This window comes from Corapipo altera, unplaced genomic scaffold (genome assembly GCF_003945725.1).
Source record: "Corapipo altera isolate COAL_440 unplaced genomic scaffold, ASM394572v1 61305, whole genome shotgun sequence".
NCBI classification, from domain to species: Eukaryota; Metazoa; Chordata; class Aves; order Passeriformes; family Pipridae; genus Corapipo; species Corapipo altera.
Window position 1 is genome coordinate 4620533 of NW_020884909.1, and position 20655 is coordinate 4641187.

General features: G+C 42.2%; 1 long non-coding RNA gene across 1 annotated transcript; it reads right to left on the reverse strand.

Moving 5' to 3' along the window:
- Positions 1-5162: 5162 nt before the first annotated feature.
- Positions 5163-12296, reverse strand: LOC113951737. Its single transcript, XR_003529257.1, has 3 exons — positions 12172-12296; positions 7909-8264; positions 5163-6459 (listed from the first exon to the last, which is right to left on the reverse strand). It is a non-coding gene; the product is annotated as an uncharacterized LOC113951737 (long non-coding RNA).
- Positions 12297-20655: the final 8359 nt, after the last annotated feature.

Here is a 20655-nt window from a genome sequence, read left to right on the forward strand (position 1 = left end):
AGATGCAAGGACATGTGTGCACAGGAGGAGCCCAGCTGGCCTAAGTGTTTCTTAGCAGTGATGGGAGAACCTGTTTGTGACATAATTTTCGTGCCTGTTTAGGTGATTCCATGCGCTAACAAAAACCACTTTGGTGGGATCAAACAAATCATGAGAGCATCCAGACTGTGAAAGAAAGAAGACTCTATGGACTCTTTGTTTCAGACTGAGAAATACAATTAGAACCATAACTGTATGTTACTATGAAGAAAGGAATATGTTGTCTGGAGTGAACACTGGATCCTGTGCAGTTGTGTAGCACTCTTTGCTCACCTACAGACTCTAGTGAAACATTTACAATTTACAATATGCCCCATTTCCCATGTATCTGAATGCCACTTTAGAGAGATATAGTCAGTAGGAGAGAGAGTCTTATGACAATAAATCTGAGTAAATCGCACCCTAAACAAGTAATATAAAAAACCCAACCCAACCCAAAATGGCATCTCTCCTTCATCACTTCCCCTGCAATTCTCTACATTTACTAGTGTATCATTAACTGGGAACTAAAAGCTTAATTCAATTTCCTTTTAAGACAACAAAATTTTCTTTTTCCGTTTACATAACGAAATTTGGATCAGATCTTACTTCTGCAGTTTTATTCCTTTAATGCCTTCCAAATAAATGTGTAATTCCCAGTGAGATCACTAAGAATCTTGGCTATTCATAGTCTGTTCTTTCTTTTTTGTTCTTCAGTGAAGAGGGTCCCCTTTGAAAATGCCCAGAGAATACTAGAGTTTTCAAACCCACCAGTTTCCTTAATTACTTTCTTTTTTCCCCTTTGTTGGAGAAGTTCCTTTCTCTTGTTGTTGACTACTGACTCAGAAAAAAAAAAAAGACCAAATTTCCCTCACAAATAAAATATCTCTTAATTGTTTACTAGACACAGAGGATTCTTGCATGTTACTGTGAAGAAGTTCTGCCTTTGCCAAAGCAAGATATGATGACAAAGCATATGTTTCTCCATTATTTTTCTGCTCTCAAAATATGAAAGTCAGCCTAAATACTGTTCCTGCAGTGGTCACTAGCAGGTCTTTTCAATGCTAGACACTTAATTTCACAAAAATTCTGATCCACCAAGTATAAGTATGAACTATGGGCATCTTTTTTGAATTGTTGCTGTTGTGATGTTAGATTTTAAATAAATACCGTAAGACTTATTTGTCAGAAATGGTACTTGTTAAACACTATTACTTCTTCATTTTGTGAACTTAGTTGTTTATAACTCATGTGTTATTTGAAGTATCTTGCAATGTTTTATCTCATTTTCTGTCTTTAGAAGATTTAATCTTAATCTCTGAAAAAGATGTTTTTTAAATGGAATTTCGTGGGGGGAGAGGGGGGGAAGCAACAAACCGAAGTACCTTTCTTGAAAATGGTACTAAAAAGATAAATGCTGTTCTGTAGTTCAAAACCTTGAAATGTTTTTAACTGCAGTTACTGCAACTGAGAATTTGTCATCTTTAGTGAAATCACAGAACCAGCGAACACAGTCCCACCCCCACTCCCAACACTGAAACCTGTTTTCTCCTCCTCTTTGGCCTTTGCCACCAAAGGCAAGGTGGCATCCTTTCCTGCAGTCGGTGCTCCCACTCCCCTGACATCACCTGCTGAGGGGAGGGGGGGTGTGCCATCCAACCTTGGGATGTGCTCTTTGTGGCTGGAGCCCTCACAGGATAGGTGACGACCAAGTTGTGCCAGTTTTCCTCTGCGAGGGAGGTGGAGCGGGAACTTTAACTTGAGCATTTATTCTTTCATCAAACCCATTTTCATGGAAAGCTGATGGATGCTCCTCCATCCCTTTCGAGCTCTGTTGACATTGTGTAAATTTCTAAAGACACAAGGGTGATAGCAATAATACCGCACTGTTTTCTAAGGCTGTTGGCGCATGGATAGAGCACAGGAGATAGGGGCCAGGCTTTGTCTTCTTGTGCAGTCATTCGAGCTGTCAGAGGCATAAACTCTGCTGAGGGTTGAGAAACTGTGCTGACAGGCTTCAGCCAGCGAGCAAATGTCCAGGTCCTGCACCATCTAGAACTGACATAGTGATTCACTGTTAGTAGGATCCAAACTAGCTGGATGCAAACCAGCTCAGATTTATTTACATGCAAATACTGATTGCAGAATAGCTTTAATAGGCATTAAAAAAAAAAAAAAAAAAATTCCCTACAAGTTAGAATCTTTCCCACCTGAACTAAATCAGAGTTAAAGAAAGAAACAGGGAGAGTCTTTATTATGCTGTAAATGTTAGCAGCTTTATTCTAAGTCACGAAAGCAATAGAAGTAGCACTTGCCACTCAGTTATTGCTGACTGGAATGTAAACAGTTTATGCTGGTGATAACTGATAAATAGATATATTGAACACTTACAGGGATGTTGTGACCCTGTAATATTTTTTAATTAAATAAATAATGCTTGAAAGTAATATATAATTTTGACTTTCAGTCTTGCTGTGGAGAATGAAAGAGTTGGGGGTGGACTTTTTATGCCTGTTATCTATTCTTCAGAGAGTTATTTCATTGCTAGAAGCAGATGGTGATTTTTAAGCCCACTGCTATTTTGGTGTACTTTAAAAAAAAAACCCAAACCCTAAAAATAAACCTAAGTTACCATATCCAGCAAAAAATATGTTGTCAGCTTTTTACTCTTCTGGGCTGAAAACAAATCTGTCAGCAATTTCTTTGGGTTAAAGTATCTGAACACTTGGGAGGGGGCAATTTTTGTTGGGTTTGGGTTTTTTTGTTTGTTTTTTTTTTTTTTTTAAGAAAGCATTTTAAGTGGTTTTGTAACAGAGTCCATTTAAAGACTAAAGTATCAACAAATTACCATCTGTTGTTATGAAGACACTTTATCAAATTGGTGAAACCTGCACTCCAGTTAATGTTGTGGATCAACTGCATGAATTAGACTTTAAAGTCTGAATGAAATCAACACCTTCAGCTCTGCTGGAACAAACATTAAAAATCAGCTCATCTTCTGTAATTACCAAAGTGAAAATGGGAGTGACAGTTATTCATGCAGGGAAAAAAAAAATTGCTGATGCACATCTGAGTCAAATGGGGTTCTTGTGTTTACCTTACAACCATTTCTTGGATTAAAAGTGTGGTTTGACAGAGTTACTGAAAAAGGAAAAAGACCTTTGGATTCTCTATGCACCTACAGGTGAATGACATAAAAGACTGACAGTGCAGTATTTTCAGAAGTATTTTCAGTACTGGATAATTTTGGCATAACTGTTGGCTTAAGGATGAATTGTAAGGGTTTAGGTAAAGGGGTGTAGTATTTGTTATCTCTGTAGCACATATCCTAGAATGATGGATGCAGCAAGCTGAACCAATACCAGGTCTCTCAAGTAGGGATTTCATTTTAATATCAGTGCAAAATAATCTGTCTGGTTTCATTTTGTATATCTGAGGTACAGCTCCTTAGGGTCAAATCCTGTGATATATTAAGGATTCTTATCATTTGTTGGAAGTTGTCAGGATCAATAATTCCCCAAACCAATAATTTATTTTACTGATTAAGTGGAATGAATGCTCACTTTCTACTAGAGGTACCCAGACAGATGTAAGTGTGCCAAATCATCCCTCCTGACAGCATCAACCCCTTTCTGTTGCTTCTAGGGGTAACTTAGGCTCCCCAGTTTGGTCTTCATTCACACGTGAGTTACATACTTAGAGCAGGCAATGTGGCACTTCTTGTCAGGGAGTTCAGCATGTGCTCCACAGCAGACCTTCCTTCAAGGCCACTGAACTTCACTTGCAATGCTCAGTTTGAAAAACTGTCTCCCTGTGAGTGTGCTGTTAGTAATGCTGGAATCCCTTGGGCTTGGAACCAAATTGACTGAAGTTCTCCTGCAGACAAGCTCTAGAGGATGCAAATAGTCGTGTAAAGGGCAGGTGGGAGAGGAACCTCAGATTTACATTCTGTTGTGTTGTACTGTAGTCTACTGTTGTAATACACTTACCTCCTGTGTGCCCCAAGGCCCTGCTCTGTGCCCTGACCTGGTCTCAGATTGACCTCAAGATGTCCAGCACTGAGTGTAGAGTGCAGTGTGAAATCCTCCCTGCAGGAGCCAGAAGTTGCTTGCTACAAGGACAGGTAGGCTGTGTGTTCATGATCTCAGCAAAGTGTGCCAGGGTCGTGCAGGTGCTGTAGATTACAGACCATTTCCAGGAGTGGTCATATCTGGTACTGTGTACCTATAGATGGCCTGGTGTCAGTTTGTTGCTCTGTGTTTCAGATTTGTAACTGTGCAGTAATCAGTGCCAGCCATGTCTGTGTGTTCACTCATGCAGTGGAATTGGACTGTGGCCTGTCCTGGGTCTGGCCCTGTACAGCACCCCGGGACTTGATGGGGCAGACTGTGGGTTAGAGGAGAAAAAGGAAATCGCATGGAAACAGTCCAGTTTCTTTTTAGAGTGGTGAACTAGTAAAATTTTGTTTCAAGAAAACCTGTCTCTACCTTTTAATCTTACATAGGCTTGACACTTTTTGACTACAATTCTCATTATCGCAGTATTATCTTCTAAGTAAGACTGATCCTGATCCTACTTGTCATCTTTCTTATCCCCCAGACACTGATCTTTCTGTTCTATCCCTGCAGTAACAGATTACTTCCCTTCTCACACCAACTTCTTGGTGAATATTAAAAGCCTACCTTTCCTACACGGTTTTGCTATCCCACAGTCCTGAGATGGAAGGATCTGTGGGATGATGGAAGGTGTGAAAAAGTGCCTGATGCTGTCACGACAGGCATGTGATTTACTGTGGTGCTTGTGCTGAGGCAACCAACACTCTGATGTTTAACTCCACTGATGGTGATAAACCTTTGGTCATGCAAAGTCAGCCACTGCCTTTGTTGGAATTAAAGAAAGAGGAAGTGTGAAACTTTTTCATGAGAATGCTGTCGTTCACATTATCTTAACACAATGATGTTAAAGGAGAAGGAAAAATGTCGCTAAACAAATAAATAATTATATTCTTGGCAGTAGGATTTGCTTTGCAAACATGAGCATTTGGCAAGTTTCTGCATTTTTCTCTTCAAGCTAAACAGAAATCTGAGGAAAAGAATAAAAATCAGAGTTGAGGATTTTGAGTTGCCGTGGCCTTGCTGAAGTCAACAAGGTTTACAGAAGAGAGGGTAGGAGATCTACCTTCCTTAAAAAAGAGCCACAAGATTTGCAAAGGGATCTTCATTTGAAGAGAACCGGAAATTACCAGAAATTAAACTACACATACCTTACTGTACCTAGTATTTTTTTGTAAAAGGATGTAGACAGATGATGCATATGTCGTTTTGTGCATGTGTTTACCCATGTGTGTGTGTATGTAAGCACAGGGATATGTGCTTTTCAACAGCTCCAAGTCCCCAGCATCTGTCAGTATCTCCAGGTGCACGTAAGTCATCTGAATCCTACAGCCTTAATTGCATAACACAGACCTATTATGAAATATTACCACACCAAGATCGTTTACATTATTTCATAACAAAAAGAAATACTATTACAGCACATTTTTACCCTTAAGGGAAAACTACTAATTATTTAAAACTTTGTCTCTGTGTGTGTGTTTGTGTATGGTGCACAGGGGTATATGAACCTCATTAAGGAAAAATGTAGGGGTGGATTAAAGCAGGATCCGTGGGATACAGCCCCAAGGTTGGAGGAGTTTCAGCAGACAAGAATGTCAGAAGCTATGCAGAAAGTACCAGCGTAGTTGGTTATAATGAGCTTATTGGAGTGATATGAACCACTTTACTTGAGGGGAAAGCAGCACTTTGGGAGAGGAAGTAGCTATGTAAAAGACTGTCAGAGGACTTTGGGGGACTGCAGATATTTGGGTCTCTGAGTGGAATCCGGACACTAGTGTTAAACTTCGGCATTCTCTAGACTGCAAGAGGGTTGCTGACTTTTGAGACAAATTAATTCAGTTACCTGTCTCCTCTGTTCAAATCCGCATTTGTTTCTTGCTGCAAGGCAATAGCACAATTACTTGGCTACTGCCCATGTCCTTCCTTCCATGTTAGAGATTTTTTTTTCAGTGTATAAAGTTTTGGTTTATTTTGTTTTTCATGACTGGTAAGAAAAGGACTGGTGTTTTTGCTCCTGCTCATATGATTCCTTCCATGCTCCGTTTGGTGACCAAAGTGGAGGATTCCCCACCCTCAGGTGGGTGTCCCAGTTTCCTGACCATGGAGGCTCATTTTTTTCTCATGTGTGTTCATGCATGTCCTGCATCCACACCAGTAATTTGCTGGTCAGTAGTGAAGTTACAGTGGCTTTGACAATTGAGCCCTCTAGGCTGAGGCACCCAGGGTGCTTTCCTGTGGAAGGAAGACTTACAGCTCTTCAGGAAAAGAGTCGATGACTTTTGATTGTCCCACGTTCAGGGTAAAACCCATGTCAGCCCCAGCTGTGCTGAAAAGGACAATGGTGTCTATTATTTTTTTATATCATCCTGACCCCATGAGTGAAGTGCACTGACATATACATGTTAGACTCAGCCCCTTCAGTAGGAACAGCTGGTTTCTATGTTTTGCCTGAATGAGGTGTCTAATCAGCTGAGAACATTTAATGTTATTTGGGAGTGCAGCATCCAACACAATCCTGTAAGGGTTCAGGTGCCTTCGTGGACAGACAAGGGCTGAGTGTTTTGACAATGATGTCTGGTGTGCCCATGGGAGATGTAGCATATTGTGGCAATGGACTCTCAAGATTCTTAAGTTAAAACATGCATGTGGTGTGAAACATAATTTTTCAAAGTGCCTTTTAGGGCTTTTCATTCACCTCTCCAGAATTCTGGATTAATACCATCAAACTAAAAACAAAAACAAACCAACAAACAACAACAAAAACAAAACCAAAAAACCCCAACAAAAAAACCCCAACACCCTAAAAGTGGTACTTGGGACCTTCTATCCCTCTATCCTTCTTGGGACCCTCTATCCTCTGTCTCACTTGGGATCTTCTACCCCTCTAATGGAGCACCAGTAGAAAGGAGTGTTCTCAGAGGGCAGAGGAAGCTCTGGGTGACAGACAGGGGGATGCTGTCCATAATCTCTTTTTCATGGTTCCACTGTCCTAAAGTCTCACCTGCTGAGCTGGAACAGGGGAGTTAGTTTGGTGGAATGGAAACTTTGGTGTTAGTTGGGGGAATTCCCCTCACAGGTCAGGGAGTACCTTCTTGGTCAGGTGTTATAAGGTCACTTGGGATCAGAAGTGTGCTCTCCTGCCATCTTTCTCCTCCAGCTGAACTCTGTCTGTTGAGAAAGGGGTCTTTATGGTATGTAGATTTGGCCTAGAGCTTAACAGGTGACACAAGCAATCAGGATACACAAGATGCTTCTGAGCTTGCTGTTGCATTGCATATGCAAAGAAGGCTGGTACTTCACCCCATAGGGATGACAGGGCTCAACTCCTGTATGTCATCTTGAGGCTTTCTAATTCAAAGAAAACCAGTAAATACTGCTTTTGCAGAGCAGTGCTGGGAAGTAGTTTGTGCTTGTGCTTGTTCACCTGTTTCCACATAACAGGCTTCTTGTGAAACACATCAGAAGACGCACAGCTGAAAGTTCTGCATGATATTGACAGATTTAAACTGTGTGGCAGGTAATGCCATCCAAGTATTTCTCATGTCTCTGATCTATATCCTGTAAGCATTGTTACCCCCTCTCCCTTCCCCCTGCAGCCCCTTCCAGGTGCCTGTAAGACAATATGTGACTGACCAACCACTCAGAAGGCAGGGGGGCTTCCATCTGTCTGACCGTGCAGGACATATTTTCACCTGGCATTGGTGGATCAAAATGGTAGACTTTTGGTTACAGGAGCCTGATGAGTTTGTTTTTCAGGCCTTAAACACAAGCATACCTCTGCAGGTAGGAGAGAAGGCAGAACCCCAGGGTTGGTTGCCCGTAGCTACTAATAGAGAAGTCCTGATAAAGAACTTGCTTGCTATTGCAGCTGCAGTTGGCAATCAGCTGGACTTAATTTGTGAGAGGCTGAAGGGAGCTGAGAGATGCAGCAGCTGAGAGGGGTCTTGTTTGTACAGCACATATGGTGTGCCAGCACGTGCCCCCTTCATTACCATTCCTCAGAGTTGGCTTCTCTTACAGTATTCTTTGACACAGGGCTTTGACTTGTAGGGCTGCACTTGAAAATTGTTTCAGTAGTCAAATAGATGACACCTTTTTGTACCGACTGTTTATGTTATCAGAGTTTTCATCCTTGAAAATGAGAATAAAATAGGTTGTGTATATTAAAAATTGTCATGTAATATACCAGCTGTCTGCAGAGGCAATGCATATATGCCTATGTCTATTTAATAACTGTAAAGCTGGAATTTGCACAAACTGTTGCTGTTCTGTTGTTCTCCAAGTCATTTTATATTGGAATTTTGGTAAACCCACAGCTAAAGTTTAGGCCACAGGTTATAAAATGGGTCAAATTGTCCCAAATTGTGGCAGTTTGTAGCTGTATGCTACTAGATTTCTATTGCTGGCTTAGGGTAGCACAGCAAAAAAACCAGACCCATCTGTGCTTATGTTGTGTGCTAAGCAAACACTGTTTCATGGAAACTGTAGATGTGTTCTCTATTGTCATTGTTCCTCCTGCCACAACCTCTCCACACCAACTCCCCAGCTCCACAAGCAACTTTAGGTGGCATGGCATTGCTCGAGCTGCCAGCAGTACTCTGAATAAGTGTCCTGTGCAGAGCATTTGTGTGTCATTTGTATCTCTTCCCTGTTAGGTAGAGGGTCTGTTTAAACAGCATAAATGCTGTATGGGACACACTGTTTGGTAGTTTTAGCAGATATCAGTGGCTTTAATATCAGGAATGGCGTAATTAATATTAAAAATTAAGTATACCTAAATTTAGCACTAATATTTTCAAAGTAAACTTAGAAGAACTGGCACAAGCACTCTTTGGGTGAGCAGTAACTGTGTGCATAACTCAAGTGGTGATTACAGAAAGGAATTATGTGTAATTCTGTGAAACACATATGAAAACCACATAAACATGCCACATTTATATATGTTTAATAAGTCTCTGTTAATATGTAATCTATATAGTCACATATATGCCTGTATGCTAATCATACCCTCATGCATGAAGAGAATTTATTTTTTTTTTTTTATGAAAAGAAGGCAGCCTCTGTTTCTGACTTTTCAATTATCTCGTTAGGACCTGGAAGTGAATTTGGGCATCATGTGTGACTTGTCTGGTGTAATTGCTGAGCCTAGCATCTTCCATTAACACCAGGGCTGGCAGTGCAGGAGTCATTCCAGTTTTGCAGAGCAGCTCTGCCAGTGTGGCACAGCCCTGCCTCTGGGGCTGAAAGAACAGTTTCATTCCCATCATTATCCTTTTGGGCTTGTTGGCTCGAGAAGGGTGCCCAGCAGTGATGCTTTTTGGTCAGGAACTGATTTACCTGATCTAGCTGGATTGGAACATCAGAGTGTTTCATATGGTCAGCATGCAGGTTCTTGTTCAGAAACCCTGTGAGTGTGAGTTGCTGAATTCCAGCTCTTGGGCTTCACTTAGACTGACATTTCTCAGGAATATCCACGTCTTCTGACGTGGGCAAATCGTTCAACGTTTCACATTTGTAACTACGCCAGTCTATCAGTCACAGCCTCAGCAAAACCCCTGTGCATAACCTGGAAGCTGGACTGTCATTTTCAGAGAAAGCATGCTTTTGTCCACTGTAAATACGTAAAACAAAATTTCTGAGCTGTTACCAGCCTCCTTTTTCAGTCATCATTGCTTCTTCGCGTGCACACAATCTCACAAAGAATGAAGCGATACTCCTGCTCTTCATCCTCCTGCTCGGAAGGAAGGAAGACCAGGAAGTTGTAAAGAACTGGTGAAGAACACAGGATAAAAATCCCTACCTTTGCCTTGAGTCAGTGGCATAACTAATCTGGCTTGAATTCACATCTTCTTGCCTGTCCCTTAAAAAAGAAGCTGGGTGTAGTAGTGGTGGTACTTTCTGAAAGTAGAGTCTGTGATTCCTAAAAATAAACTTAATTTATCAACACTATGGAGTAACAGCATGTAGTGTTCTCCATCTCCAGAGGAATTCAGAGCTCCTTGTCACTGGTCAGGATGAAGTTGTGAAACCCAAGTAGGTATTTTTAGCAGATTTCAAGAAAATAGCTTCTTGTAATAGTACATGTTGCCCTATCTGATGTGGCGTTTTGTCTTTGTCCTCTGTTTGAAGGACAGAATGTAGGAAATAAACTGGTTAGTTTGTTTATGGCTCTGTCAAATGACAAAAGTTGAATGGAAATTCAAATACACTGAAATGTTATTAGTTGTAGATGCACAATATTCTGGGTTGTATTAGTCATTCAAAATGATTCTTCTTCTGAAAAGGCTAACAGGGAAAAATTTGCATTATGCAAAAACTTACACATGATTTGACTTTATGTGACTTGATAAACTGTGGAAATAGAGTTAAATACCCACATAAAACTTTGTAGGACTGGAACTTTCTTCTGCTTTATTTTATTCCTCAAAATTAAAAGGCGTCTTTAGATCTGAAATTTATATGACTTCTGATGGGACAGAGTGGATAGAGTTAAGATTAGGGGATAGGTCTTAGGTTTGTGTCACATGATTTCTTTCAGCCCCTCCTTGTGTCTTTCTCAACCGTAATATTGTTCATACCAGTCAAGCAGAATTTATCAGTGATTATGCACTTTAGTTCCATTAACAAACAGATTTTTTTTTTAATTATTTGTTTTGTTTGTTTGTTTTAGCTGACAAGGTTATATAACTTCTGGACCCAGTTTATGTGGCACAGTGCAGCACAAATGACCCATGCAAAGTTCTGTGCTGCAGTGCTCGAAGTTTCTGGTACCTGCAGCAACTTGCTTAAAGCGTGTTAAAGCAGTCAGAGATGCAAACTGTGCTCATTTGGTTTCCCAGAATGGAATATTTTGCAGTGGCTTTGATATTGAAGCTCGTTTCATCAGTGTCTTACTGATAGGTCCTTAGCAAGACATTTGGTGTTGAGGATGGCTAGCATGGTGTACTTTCCCCCAGCTCAACCTCACTGTGCACTGACCCAAAATGTCATGGAGTGGAGGGCAGAGCCATGCAGCAGCTGACTCTGTGTGATACCTGGAAATCTTTTCTGAAGCCAAACCTAGGCTACTTTTCAGTTTTGAAGGACGCTTCACCCTAGCACCACAAGCATCTTGGTAGAAGTGGAGTCCATGAATGTAGCTGTTACTTGGCGTCATTAGTGTTAACTGAGATTAACTTGAAGGTGGTGGAACTGCTGATTCTGCCTTGGGCTGTCTTCCAGAGCAGACAGAACTGGTTCTTGAATGCTGTCTGTCTCTGTGGCTGAGGCAATAGAGCAGGCAGATTGTTGGGTTACCAGTATGTTTGAAACCTGTACTTCAAAGCTGATGTACTGGCAACAGTTTCAAACTGACGTCTGGTCATCCATGAGCTCTCTGATAATCAGGGCTGCTTTGATTGCTCTTGGGACAGAGAGCAAGAATTTGTTTTTTTATCATCTGTAGCACCAACTTTGTAGTTCAAAAAAAGTCAATATTCTCTTCGGATAGAAGATGTTAATTTACCACAACACAGAAAATGGTAATTTTCTAAAGATATCTTATAGAACCACTGAGCTGCATCTTGTGGCCTTAGAGTCTGGGCTTTTATTTCCTCTAAATATACTCTCTTCTGTTTTCCATGTGTCTGTCATGTTGAATAAATAACAGGCAGTGGGCACAGGACCAGGACTCATGTCCTGTGTATCATGTAAAACAGAACAGGCAGCTCTTTCTCTTGTGAGAGATACCATCATGGCATCCTAGTCACAAAGCTGGAATGGAGGTGCTGGAATCCTAAGATTGAATTGCAGCTTCTAACTCAAACTGTGCTAGGGGTTTTCTTCTTACTTATAATGTCTACTATTCTAGTGCCTACTCAATGTCCTCAGCAAAGCAACCTCACCTTTCAAACTTCTTGTTGCCCTGCCTCAGGTTCCTTCTGAGCCACCCCCCAGCCTCCCTGTTCAGTTCTTTGCTGTCTTTCCCCAGTGCAGCATTCTCTTCCATTCTGTTCCACCCCATTGTGGGATGCCCCACCCCAGGGTCCTCCTGCCTCACCTTGGCATTACAGCTCTGCTCAGCACTGGAGACGTAGGCACGAACAGTGGGACACTCAGGTTTGCTGCTTTCCCTCTTGCTGAGCAGGGCTGCAGCCTGTGATCCATCCCCAGGACATGGCACTGAGTGCATCCTTAGCAAGTGCTGATGACACCAGTGCAGTCATCACACTTGGAGGGAAGGCATGCCACCCAGAGGGATCTGGACACCTTTGAGTGGTGGGCCAATACAAACTTCATGAAGTCCAGCAAAGAGAAGTTCAAGGTCCTCCTGCACACTGGGCAGAGGAATGACTGAGAGCAGCCCTGTGGAGAAGGACTAGGGGGTGATGGTTGATGATTGCCAGCGTGAGCTGGCATGAGCTTGCAGCCCAGAAAGCCAATGGAATCCTGGGCTGCATCAACAAGAACATGGCCAGCAGAGCAAGGGAGGGGATTCTGCCTCCCTCCCCCTCTACCCTGCTCTTGTCAGACCCCACCTGGAGCACAGTGTACAGTTCTGTTGCTCCCAGTGTAAGAAGGACATGGAACTGTTGGTCCAGAGGAGGCCACAAAGCTGTAAGAGGACAGGAGCACCATCCCCTATAAAGAGGCTGAGAAAGTCGGGGCTGTTCAGCCTGGAGAAGAGAAGGTTGTGTGGAGACCTCATGGCAACCTTCCAGTGTCTGAAGGGGCCTACAAGGAAGCCAGAGAGGGATCCTTGGTCAGGAACTGTAGTGACAGGACAAAGAGTAATGGCTTCAAACTGAAAGAGGGGAAATTTAGGTTAGATATTAGGAAGAAATTCTTTACTATGAGAGTGGTGAAACACTGGAACAGGCTTCCCAGAGAAGTTGTGGATGCCCCATCCCTGGCAAGTGTTCAAGGCCAGGTTGGATGGGGCTCTGAGCAACCTGCTCATGGCAGGGGTGTTGGAAATAGATGTCCTTCAGGGTCCCTTCCAACCCAAACCATTCTATGATTCTATGACATCCAGGTGCTCATGGGGTCCAATGGCTGAGCACTCATGTGCCCTGCCTATGTGCTGTGTGTCTGTGTGCTGTGTATGAGAGAACAGGATCTTGTAAGACTAAGTTAGCTGACTCATATAATTTTCTGGCCCGATATCATCTCATCAGCAGTAGATTTGAATAATTTACCGAAGTAATGCTACTACTGCAATTTAAGAAGGATTATTTGCAAATGCTCTCTTAAATTATTGTGGATCACGCTTCTGAGAATACATTAGAAGGTTCATTTATGCTACATCTTCCTTAATCCAGGGCTTAACTTATCTAAATTTTGTGGCAGCCTATCTATTCCAAGGCATGATTTGGCAGGTCTAAAGGTTGGTCTGCCAAACTATTGATGCCTTTTCCAAATCTGAAGTCAAAGACCTACTGCTTACAGGCTGATCTGGGATGCCATGTGCCTGGGATAGATGATGGTTATTGAACCCCTGAACAGTGACACATGTGCTCGTGTCCCACCTCTAGCATTCCTGCTGTTGACTGCTGGTTCTGTCAGATAAGAGAATACTCCTGCTCTTTAGCAAGAAAGATTGATTTTGTGCACGTCTAAAGAAACCAACTCCTGTGATGTCTTCTGCCAACAATTAATATGGGTAGTATGTAATGGTTTAGAGGAAATTCTGCAAGATTTTTTTTTAAAGATTACATTCTTTTCAGGTTGCATTATTATAATTACCTACTTGTTGAAGAAATAGAGCTGATTATTTTCTTTCTACCCTGTACCTAAGGGTGGTATTTCAGAGAGGATTAACTGGATCCCCTTCAAAATGTAGCTGTTGATCTCTCCCTGTTCAGGGTTATTTTGCCTGAAGTGAATGTCACTTTTCTGTTTTGACTCTTAAATACTGTGATAAATGTTAGGGTCTACTAAGTCTCAACTTTCTATTTTTATCCATCGGTAAACACTACACCAGATGTGAGTGTGAAGGACCCTGAGAAGCTGAGGGAGTTCTGCTTTTATTCAGCAGTTTTAACTTTCATAACTGAGAATTCCAGCTCATTTTTTAGGGTTGTGTATGTGCTGTTTTGGGTTTTTTAAGAGCTGAGAAAAACAGGCTTACGCAACTTAGTTTGCATAAGTGCAATGAGTCATTCACATTTTATTTTTGCGTGCCTCTGTGTGTGTGTGTTGTATTGCTTTATATAACCTGTCTTTGAAAAAGTACTACTGTGAATACTAAGAATATATTTTTGCTGTAAAACAGAACCAAAAAAAAGAAATATGCCTATTAGGAAGATAACTGCTTCTCGGTGATATCTCCCTGTAGATACTGTTGTCCAGGAGGGCACTTTGGTGATTCTTTTTAACACTATGGTTCTCCAGTGGCAAAGTTTATGCTGGTATATGAAAGTGTAAGGAGGTCAGGTAGCTCTATCCTTTCCTTTCGTGGGCAGAGCTGAGTGTAACTCCACATGATAATGTTGGTTATATATATGTGTGTGTATATATATACATATATATATATATATGCATATACTTATATAGAGGTTTCAAATGTGTGTAGTCCTTTCAGCATACTGTAGCTTCTGCTTTATCACATTTCTTCCCATCATCTAGGGAAGAGTGGAACTTTCACAGCAGTGTACCTCTGTGCATTTTTGAAAGAAATTTGGGGCTTAAATCCTTCACACAGGTATCAGGCATGGGTGGCAAGCATCCTTCAGCAGGCATGCTTACAGAGTCCTCTGGAAGGCTTCATCTTTTTTGACACTACTTCTCTGCTCCGTGTGATCAAGGGTACTGTGAATGTCTGGCTGCTTGGAGTTTATTGTTTTGAATGAAGTTACAGGTAATTTAGGTGTCAGTGCCCTTTAACTGCTAGAATTGCCATTTTATTTTATGTTTATGTGTTTCAGATATGTTTTCTTTGACACCTGATGGATGGTGCTGTAACTATGACAGGGAACTCACTGTTAGTTTTCTCAGAAAGAGGGAGTGTGGTTCATGGTGCAGAGATGTGGGCACAGATCTTCATGCCCCATGGCTCTTCTGAGGCTTGCTACATCATTCCTCCCCAGCTCCCTGCTGTGTCATCATGTTTTCTGATCTGATGTGTAGGATGCTAGAAATCTCTCCAAGCATGGGAAGTTCACCACAACAGTTTCATGCAGATTACTTCCATGCACACTCAGAAGTCCCTCCACTCTGCTCTGCTGCCCCGTGTTTTACCAAATCAGATTCGGGACTTCTTCCTTTCTATAACCCATTTTTTTATTTCCTTTAACACACATCACAGTTTTTATTTGATTTCAGTGGTATCCTAAGTTTTGTGCAAGTAGCATTGTTCATTGTTGGGGCAACATTTTTTGATGACTCCTGGCTGAGAAGATGAGGAAGAGAATTTGGGCATCATGTGTGACTTGTCTGGTAATCACTAGAGAAACTGTGTTTTCTGTTTGATGCAGAGAGGATGTTTGCAGTTGCAAAATAAAGCAGTATTCATCTACTACCCTGCTAGCAGATTAACAGTCTGGAGTCCACAGAAGTGCCATGAAACATGGGTACTGCCATGGGCAGGGACACCATCCACTGGGACCAAGTTGGTCAGAGCCCCATCTAACCTGGTCTTGAACATTTCTAAGAGTGGGGAGCCCTCTGGGAAACCTGTTCCAGTGCCTCACCACCCTAACAGTAAAGATTTTTTTCTAATATCCAATCTAAACCTACCCTCCTTCAGCTTAAAGCTATTCCCCTTTGTCCTGTCACTACATGTCCTTATGAAAAGTCCCTCTCCAACCCCTTTAGGTACTTGAAGGCTGCTGTAAGGTCTCTCTGGAGCCTTCACTTCTCCAGGCTAGGTCAGGTGCCCCAGACCTCTGAACAACTTAGTGTCTCTCCTCTGAACCCATTCAATAGGTCCGTGCTTTTCCTTTTTTTGAGGACCCCAGTACTCCAAGGTGGGGTCTCACAAGAGTAGAGAAGAGGGGGAGAATCACCTCCCTCACCCTGCTGGCCATGCTACTTTTGTTTCAGCCCAGGATGTGGTTGGTTTTCTGAACTGCAAGCACACACTGTTGAGTCGTATTGAGCTTTTCGTCCACAAACACACCCAAGTCTTCCTCCCCTGCTAGTCCCAATCCATCATCATTAAGAAATCGGGTGCACATAAGGAATTGTAGTACCTGTCTAGCTTCAAAAATGTGAGCAGTTTTCATTAATACACTTACATGTATAAAGTCAGGTATAAACTTAAATTCCTTGTTGGATTGATGTTCAGAAGAGCAGCTCAACTGGTTTGGGCTCTAATGTGATTAATATGCCCAAGACAAAAATTCCAAGTGGGTGTGACATTGGTATAACTGTTTCCTACAACAGCTGTTGAGAATAAGGCACCTCCTTCACTCAGCAGACAACTGGCACGACATCTGGAGATGAGAATTATATCTGAACTTGTGGAACCTTGTACAAATAAGAAAAAATTCCTACTCACGTACACAAAAGCTATAATTTAGAGTAACCTTTATATTTAATCCCCTTAAAGAGGTGTTTTGCTTTAGCACACAGTTGTGGGCAGTGTCTCCGTGGGCATAGTAGTTATTCTCACCACTGCTTGATTGTTTCAAATGACCCCTTGTATAAGCAGGCAAATACCTAAATTGCCTATGCCTTTGTGTTAATCATGACCTCAAATGTTAGATGTGAGAAGTGGGAGGCTTTTGCAATAAAATTATAGGTATGCTTTTAACATTCGTTCTTGTGCTTCAACTACAATGACTTAAGTTTGCTGATCCTCAAGGTAGTCCTTGAAGCACTGTTTCTAATCAGTCCTTTATCCCTGAGGGTATTATCCTTGTGCTCTTTTTTGTGCCCATGCTGCATAAGTCTATTACAGAGTCACAGAGTGGGTCAAGTTGGAAAGGATCACAGTGGGGCATCTGGTCCAACCTCCCTGCTCAGACGTGGTCATCCTGGATCACATGGCACAGGATCTCATGCAGGCGGTTCTTGAATATCTCCAGTGAGGGGGAATCCACAGCCTCTCTGGGCAGTCTGTTCCAGTGCTCAGTCACCCACACAGTGAAGAACTTCTTCATGATCATGTGGAACTTCCTGTGCATCAGTTTCTGCCCATGGCCTCTTGTCCTATTGCTCAGCACCACCAAGAAGAGCCTGGCTCCATCCTCCTGGCACCCTCCCTTCAGATACTTCAGACACTGATGAGGTCCCCTCTCAGTTGTCTCTTCTCAAGGCTGAACAGGCCCAGGTCTCTCAGCCTTTCCTTGTAAGAGAGGTGCTTCAATCCTGTAATCATCTCCATTGCCCTCCAGTGAACCAGCTCCAGGAGCTCCTTGTTCTCTCATTGTGAGGAGCCCAGAACTGGGCACAGCTCTGCCCCCTCTCCCTGGGACTGGGTAAAGGGGCAGGATCTCCCTTGACCTGCTGGCAATGCCCTTCCTAATGCACCCCAAGACACCACTGGCCTTCTTGGCCACACGGGCACACTGCTGGCTCATGGACAGCTTGCTGTACACCAGGACCCCCAGGTCCTTCTCCACAGAGCTGCTTCCCAGCAGGTCAGCTCACAGCCTGTGCTGGTACCTGGGGTTGTTGCTTCCTGCACTTGCTTTGTTGAACTTCAGATGTTTCTGCTCTGCTGCTCCCTCCAGCCTGTCCAGGTCCTTCTGCAGGGCTGCACAGCCCTCTGGGGTACTGGCCACTCCTCCCAGCTTTGTGTCATCAGTGAACTTGCTGAGGAGGCATCTGCCCTTTCATTCTAGTCATTGGTGAATAAATTAAACAATACTGGGCCCAGTATGGAACCTTGGGGGACAACACTAGTGACAGGCCTCCAACTACAGTCCTGTGTCACTTCTCCCTGTGCCAGTGATTACAACCCTCTGAGACCTGCCATTCTGCCAGTTCTCAATTACACATTGTCCACAGAAATCAGTCATATAAGCCAGCCATCTCAATCTACCACAAACAGTAGATGTCTCAGGAATTTAAAAAGTCTTGCTAGAAGGTGAATGTCCACTGGGTGAAAGGATGGTCCTGTAATGGTACACTTGTGTGCACTCTGGACACAGAGTTAAGACTCTAGAGAATCAGGGTGGGCTGAGCACATGAGATCATATGTTTTACTCAGGGAAATATACCCTCTGCTCTTAAAAGTCATTGCAGCTTGAGTTGAAATTAAACACACTCTTCCCGCTAATGATATTTTGCAGATTTTTTCATATAATTTGGTGGAGAATCAAAGATTTTATTACTTACTTACAGAAAGAGATACTTAACAGGCAGGACATTAAAAGAAGGAACAAAAGGTTTACAAAGCTCAAATAAATCTTTCTCTGTTTTTCTGTGGTGTGCTCATCTGACTGCTTGAACACCACTTTCTAGAACTTTTTAGCCAACTGGGTTTCAGAAATTTCACAGAAGTTCAGTGCAAAGCAAGTCAACTTTCTATAATCATGATAAAGGAGGAATAATTACACTTTAACTGACCCTTATGATAAGTTTCCAGCTGCCTGGAGTAGAAACCTGGGTCACTACTTCACTGAGCAATAACGTAAGACATCAGGACACTGCTGTATTCCAGCTATAGTAAATTGCTCTCTTCTTACAAAGTCAAAGCAATGATCCTGCTTATGTCCATGAGTTTATTCTGAACTGTCAGTGATACATTTTCCATGCATAAACTAGAAGGCTTGTCAAGCTTTTTTAATATTATCTTTTACTTACTGACTTACCTTTGTCTCCTGTTCATTTTAGTGGAACTTTTTAAAGATTACCTTTTATGTGGCAGGAAAACTGACTTAATCTATTTTGGATATCACTGAGGTGAAATTTATATGAAACACAGTATGTCCTTTGTCTCGACCAACTACATTGAGGAAGTCACTGCTACTGTTACTAAAATCAAATGGCCAACAAGTTAGCTCAGTAGCAGAATGTCATGGATATCAGCTGATATCTAAAGTTTACTTATAAAACTGCTTCTGAAAAATTCCAGAGAACCATGGAGAATTTCCCACCAGAATTCAGGAGAAGGGCATTGTTTTACAAATTCTTTGTGTGGATTTTTGGCAGTAATGTAGCCTGGGATGTAGAAGCCACCCCAGGCCAAACTCCCGCAAGGGTATCAGATTACATTAACAACATATTGGGAAGCAGGTATTGGAGAGTACTAGCCTTGATCTGCGTCACAGGAAGAGGCTTGAAATAATGTTTCTGAAAAACACTTTTTAGAGTTACGTGGGAGGGGAAAAATAAGCTTCAGCAACCTATTATTGGAGGCTTTTTCTTGAACCCTTTTTTTTATTTGTGAGCCAAATACTGCAGTAATTAAGCTGTAAAATGAAGGGAATGTGCTTTGCTTTTAGTGGAAATTAACATTGGTTTTCTCCAGGCATTCAATCACTTAACTCAGTTGTCTTTTTATATTATTCAAATGTGACACACATTAGTTAAACATAAGTGGTTGAAGAATCATGTTGCAGAATGCCTCTTGAGAGAGAAGTATGTTATAAACATTTCTACTAATGGAATATTTATGTTAATGCAAATTAACTCCATAAGGGTGGCAAATCCTTTAAAAGGTGAACATGAAGTTCCTGCTGCACAACGGATGCTTTTATTATTTTGTTTCTTGTGCAGCACAAAGGGTGATGTACAGGCTTCTGCTGTAGCCATCAAGGAATTTGCAAATGCAGTTTTTGTGACCCTCAAGAATCAAGGCCTGTCACACAATGAAAATATAATGCAGACTGGTGTGATGCTGAGGAAGAGGAAGGACATTTTGCAGAAGTAATTGTAAGAACTGTGATCTGAGAAAAAATACAGAATGAACTGAGTCTGTAGGAGAGCAGAGCAAAATGAAGAGCTATAGGTAGAAGATAGATTTAATGAGATGGATGGAGATAGTGATCATTTTAAAGTGGCTGATCAGTCCCCAACAATATTAGGGATAAGGACCTAAGAATGACCAGAAAATACAGTCATCATCATCTCTGTTTCCTGTTGCTTAGAGTTGTACAATCCTTAACATCCACTGGTCAGATTATTTGACCAATACATCTGTTCTAGAACAGGCAGCAGTCACAAGCATTGAGGCCATGTTGCTGAGAACACAGCTGTGCTGGGCAGGGCACGTCTCCAGGATGAAGGACCAACCACCCCCTCCCTAAGATCCTGCTCTATGGTGAACTTGCCACCGGCTGCCGCAAGAGAGGAGCCCCAAAGAGGAGATACAAGGACTGCCTGAAACAACATCTCAGCCTTGACCACATTGATCATCAGAACTGGTCTACTCAGGCCTCCAATCGGGAGGTCTGCAGACACACCATCTATAACGCTGCTGATGCCTTTGAGAACGCAGCAGGATCACCCTTGAGGAGAAAAGACAATGCAGAAAGAATCGTGTCTTGCAGAATTTACCACCTCAGGAGTCTTTCTGCTGTGCCTTTTGCAACCAGACGTGTCTATCTCATATTGGCCTTTTTAGCCACCAGCGTGCCTGTAACAAACATGGATA